Genomic DNA, 5,563 nt, shown 5'->3' with positions numbered 1-5,563 from the left:
TTTTTTTGAGACAGTCTCGCTGTGTCACCCAGGCTAGAGTGCAGTGGCGTGATCTTGGCTCACTGCAAGCTCCGGCTCCCAGGTTCATGCCACTCTCCTGCCTCAGCCTCCCAAGTAGCTGGGACTACAGGTGCCCGCCACCACACCCGGCTAATTTTTTTTTTGTTATTTTTAGTAGAGACGGGGTTTCACCGTGTTAGCCAGGATGGTCTCTATCTCCTGGCCTAGTGATCCGCCTCCCTTGGCCTCCCAAAGTGCTGGGATTACAGGCTTGAGCCACCGTGCCCGGCCCAGCCCACACCATTTCTATTCTGCACTGAGTGTCTTAAGAATCTGGGTGTAATCAAAGTTTTGGTTAACATCTACCGTCTTTTAGGGAACACAAATGTGGTACGAATTAATTCAGACACCTCAGTTTTAGAGTAAGAAAGAAAAACTACATGAACAATGAATTGGCAATTCTGGAATTCACTAGTCGGGATCTAGCTTGACAAACACAAATGAGATCCAGGACTACATAAACAAAAGCCTTTTCACCTCTGGGGCAGATCATGAGATTGCCGTGATTGAAAATGTTTATTTGAACATGGTTCTCTGTATATTTAAAGTTCACTAGTTCCAACAGTGTTTGGGGTTTTTCGGTTTAGAAGCTGGTCTTGAGGTTGATATGAGGATGGGGAGGAGGTTAGCCCTGGATTTCTGTTCAACTGTTTTGCAAATGTACACCATGGGTCATAAGGGAGATGTCAACGGTGCAAACACCACCCATTCTTTAAGAAAATACAAATCAACACCCTTTTTTTGTACAACAAAAGGATGTGTTCTCTGTGTTAAATGTAATGGTTAAAGGTTTAAAGTATGTGTTTTTTTGTTTGTTTGTTTTTTGAGAGAGTCTCGCTCTGTAGCCCAGGCTGGAGTGCAGTGGCAAGATCTCGGCTCACCGCAAGCTCCGCCTCCCGGGTTCACGCCATTCTCCTGCCTCAGCCTCCTGAGTAGCTGGTACCACAGGCGCCCGTCACCACGCCGAGCCACTGTGCCCGGCCTAAAGTATGTGTTTTATTAAAAAAAAAAAAAATGAACCCCAGGAACTAGGACTGCTTAAACAGATCCTTCTAGTCTGTTCAAGTGCTGGGCAATCATTCTTCGAATCTGAACTGCCCAGCTAATTAGAGCTATAATAATTTGCTTATCAGGCTACTGTAACAGATTCCAAATTTCCAATAAAACTGATAGCTTTATACTATTTCATTTTCGTTGTGCAGACAAAAAAGAAAAAAAACCCTACAGCATTAACAACAACAACAACAAATTCTGTAAGCTCTCACCGCCAAAAGAACAGGCCAGGCGTGGTGCCTCACGCCTGTAATCTCAAGACTTTGAGAGGATCTCTTGAGCCTAGACGCTCAAGACCAGCTGGGGCAACATGGTGACACCCCATTTCTACAAAAAGTTAAAAAATTAGCTGGGCGCAGTGGCTTATGTCTGTAATCCCAGCACTTTGGGAGGTCAAGGCGGACGGATCACTAGGTCAGGAGACCGAGACCATCCTGGCCAACATGGTGAAACCCCCTCTCTACTAAAAATACAAAAATTCTCCAGGCGTGGTGAGGCGTGCTTGTAATCCCAGGTACAGCGGAGGCTGAGGCAGGAGAATTGCTTGAATCCGGGAGGCGGAAGTTACAGTGAGCCTAGATCATGCCACTGCACTCCAGCCTAGGGGCAGAGACTCCTTCTCAAAAACAACAACAACAACAAAAAACCCAGCATGGTGGTTTGCACCTATTGTCTCAGCTATTCAGGAGGCTGAGGTAGGAGGATAACCTGAGCCCAGGGAGGTCGAGGCTGCAGTGAGCTGTGATTTCGCCATTCCACAATACAGAGTGAGACCTTGTCTCAAAAAAAAAAAAAAAAAAAAAAGAAAAAAGACAGTTGATGTCAAAAGACACAGCATAAAAATTTAAAGCTCTACGCAGTTCTTTTGGTCATCATGAAACTAAATTATTTGGAATCCAAAAGCCTCTTCTCAGATACTTATGTCATCTGAAAGCCACCAAATCCTGATCGATTCCGTCAACAACAGATGTTTTTTACCTTTTCATCCCATCATTATAAGCTTTACCTCCTACTGCTGAAACAAATAACTTCCTATAATTACACATAGTAATAAAATAAAAAAATTATGGCAGCTGAGATGCCAATAGATTTGAGCCAAAACGGGCTGGCTCTTTTATGAACTCACGCTGTGGTGAAGAAAAACAAATAAAAAACACACACACACACACACCAAAAAACCTTGCACGAAAGCAAACGGGGAAGACAAATTTAGCAGCAGTTCTCTTGAATTTCCTGGCTTTGTTGATTTCGAACCACAACGTTAGCAATAAAACACCAAGACTCACATTTAAATATTTCTTTTGAAATCAGAAAAACAATAGCTCTTTCAGGATTTGAAATGACGCTTGAAAGCACACAATAGATTCTATTGGGTCAATGTATTATTTACATACTCATCTGAGACTTCAAAAAGAAGTTAAATGGGAGATGTTCTCAACAGGCAGAAGTAAGATATTCCAATCTATTGTTCAAGTTTATGGCTCAGATATAAATAATGGGCTATAAACCCGTATCTGGAAAACAGTTGCGCAGTGCGTGCCTCATGGCCAGCCAATGAAAAGCAACGTCTCATTCTACTCCATCTTCCAGCACGTCAAAGACATCCTACCCTTTTTTTTTCTTTTTTCCAAAGAAGCCAATCTCTGGGGACACCGGGTTTTAGCACCTTTGTGAGGCCTCCCGGCAGCACAGGAAGCTGTAAGGAGCACGCTCTGCAGTTGAGCTATTTGCAGAACGCCATGATCGCTCAAACCCAGCACGCGCACGGGTCTGCTACTAGCACCAGCACAAGGCTTTAGACAGCCACTTCCCACGGCTGGGTTCTAGGCATCCCCTCTTTAAAACGTATTCCCTCTACCCTGCAAGGGTGGGGTGAGAAATCTCACTTTCGAAAGGCTTGCAGGGCGGAAGAGTCCGCCTTGCGGACGCCCCGGCCGCGCTTCAAGGTTCACACGCCGCATGGCCACTCGAACGCAGCCCGGTTCCGAGGCAGTCAGCGGTCGAGACTGGAGCCTCGAGCCGAGAAGGAAAGAACAAAGAGGCCGCGTTCGCCCGCCGCCCAGGGGGACAGCCCGGGCGCGCCCGCCGTTCCGCCCATACCCCGCCCCTCGGGCGCGCGAAATGGCGGCGACCGCACTACAAAATGGCAGTCGCCCGGCCGCGGAGAGGCACCTGCTAGATGCCGTGGCTTCCTTCCCCGGCCCGGCCCCGCGAGCGCCAACGTCGTTCTACCCGCCCAGGCGCCCTGGTCTTCCCACGCCGCCCCGCCCAGGGCGCCCGGCGTCACCTGCGACCGCGTCCGGGGCCGCCAACAACGCGGTGCCTTTGTGCGGTCGCACGCTACCTTTACTCGGCCACACGGGCCCTTCTCGGGGGCTTTCCTTAAAGGGGAAACGGCTGGAAGCGACGGAACACCGCCGCCCAGGGCGCCCCTCAGACTCGAGGTTACTACGGTTTCCCCACACTCGCAGCGTTAGCGTCAGGCCACCAAAGTGAAGACGGGCGGGGAAGAGACCACAGAGCCCGAGAGGAGGGAAAAGCTAGAAAAAATTAGTGAAAGACGCCCCCAACCCAATGCTTCGGCGGCCACGCTGAATCCTAACGTACTGAGCCCACTCGAGGGGGCCCGTGCGCGGAGGCGGCTCCAAAGGGTGGGTTTCGGCTTTCCTTCCACCTTGCAAACGTCCAGTGGGCGCTCTACGCTTCTCATGGCTACCCCCTGCCCTCTCCCCATGCTGAGGAATCTCGGGGACTGAGCAGTGGCAGAGGGAGGAGCGGCTGCCGCGGTCCCTATGCTTTTTCCCTGGCGTGAGGGTCTCAGTGGACTTGGTCTCTGTTTGGGCCGTGGCTCGAAGGTTGGAGGTGTGGCGGTGTGCTTGGGGTTTTTCGCTTTCTTTCAAACGCTTGCTTCCTTGCGCTCCCCACCCCCAGCGTCCCTTTGGCTCCGTCTTTCCAGAAACTTCTCAGAGAAACTCGGCAAAAATCCTCCGACTTCGCTACCGCTTTCCTCTCCGCGCATGCGCGAGACCCGGGCGGAAAGCCCGGGGCGCGCCGGAGTGTGAGAGTGGTGCGTGAGCGCGCGCGCGCTCGCCGTGCGGGGGCGGTTCTCTCTCACAAAGAAGGGAAAGGGTTTCCCCTCCCCCCAACATTCCGTCCCCGCGCCAGCGCCTCGGAGCCACTTCCTTGGCCTTTGAGGGAAGCGGGAGGAGTCGTCCCAAAGCGCGCTAGTCGTGGTTCCGCGCGCCTGCGCCCGGGGTCGTTTTCATCTCGCTGTGTTGTCACAGAGTTTTTGATGTGAAGTGCGTCTGAACAGCTCGCTTGTGCCCGACCCACTTTTTCCTCAAGGCCTATTCGCGGAAACTAGCTTCTTGTGGGGTTATCGATTCTGTAGTCCGAGTTTCCTGGAGATTAGTCTCCCCTTTGCGCCCCGGGAATGAGGCTGCCTTCCACCCCTGCCTGCGCCATGTTTGGAACGGCTCTTGAGTGGAGCCGTGTAGAGTGTGGTGGAGTCTTTTCGAAACGGGAAAACAGTCCTGACCCAGGGCCTGGGTGGTGCCCCGACCGGCTTACATTAGGCACTGAGTGGAATGTTTGCGAGGTGTCTTTTTTTTTGACACGGAGTCTCACTCTTGTTACCCAGGCTGGAGTGCAGTGGTGCAGTCTCGGCTCGCTGCAACCTCCGCCTCTCGGGTTCAAGCCATTCTCTTGCCTAAGCCTCCCATGTTGCTGGGACTACAGGCGGCGGCCAATACGCTTGGGTAATTTTTGTATGTTTAGTAGAGATGGGGTTTCACCATGTTGGTCAGGCTTGTCTCGGCCTCCTGACCTCAGTTAATCTGCCCACCTTGGCCTCCCAAAGTGCTGGGATTACAGGCTTGAGCCACCGCGCCCGGCTTTCCTCCCACCGGCCCCCCACCCCCGCGGGGGAGATGGGGTCTCGCTGTGTTGCCCAGGCTGCTTTGGAACTCCTGACGTCAAGAGATCCTTCCGCCTGGGCCTTCCAAAGTGCTGAGATTACAGGTGTGAGCCGACATGCCCGGCCTTTTTAAAAAAAAAAAAATTAAAATGGTCTTAAAAGGTGTCATTTTCATTGGAATGGGGTGGGGCTCCTAGTGCCTGCCACAGTCGTTCGCTCAGGCCGGCGGGGCGGGCACTGGGCTCAGGCTAGGTGCGTGGGTGCAGAAGGCCTAGACCGCAGCTGCTTCTCCCTCTGCCGAATTGAGCTGGGCGGTGGTAACCATAGTGACCGCACTTGCTCTTCGTTCAGTGCCTCCCCTCCTTCTTGTCCTTTAGGAGTGTGGTGGAAATTATTGCCGGGGTTTTGGGTTCTTCAAAATACAAAAAGCCAAACCAAAACGAAAAAACCCTCTTGTGTAATCAACTTCCCCCGTGTGCAAAGTTCGGGGAACCCGGGCGGCTTGCCTCTGCCTCGCGCCTGCGCGTTCTCCTT

At 51.9% G+C, this 5,563-nt stretch overlaps 1 pseudogene across 1 annotated transcript; it reads right to left on the bottom strand.

Annotated features, from left to right (window-relative positions):
- Positions 1-2,483: 2,483 nt before the first annotated feature.
- Positions 2,484-4,773, bottom strand: LOC108524280 (uncharacterized; annotated as a pseudogene). The gene has a single exon (XR_001884016.1). The product of XR_001884016.1 is annotated as an uncharacterized LOC108524280 (transcript).
- Between the last annotated feature and the right edge of the window lie 790 nt (positions 4,774-5,563).

Source organism: Rhinopithecus bieti, unplaced genomic scaffold (assembly GCF_001698545.2).
Source record: "Rhinopithecus bieti isolate Rb0 unplaced genomic scaffold, ASM169854v2 scaffold_81031, whole genome shotgun sequence".
Lineage (NCBI taxonomy): Eukaryota > Metazoa > Chordata > Mammalia > Primates > Cercopithecidae > Rhinopithecus > Rhinopithecus bieti.
Note: the sequence above shows the minus strand (reverse complement) of the source record. Positions and strands in the feature narration are given on the sequence as shown.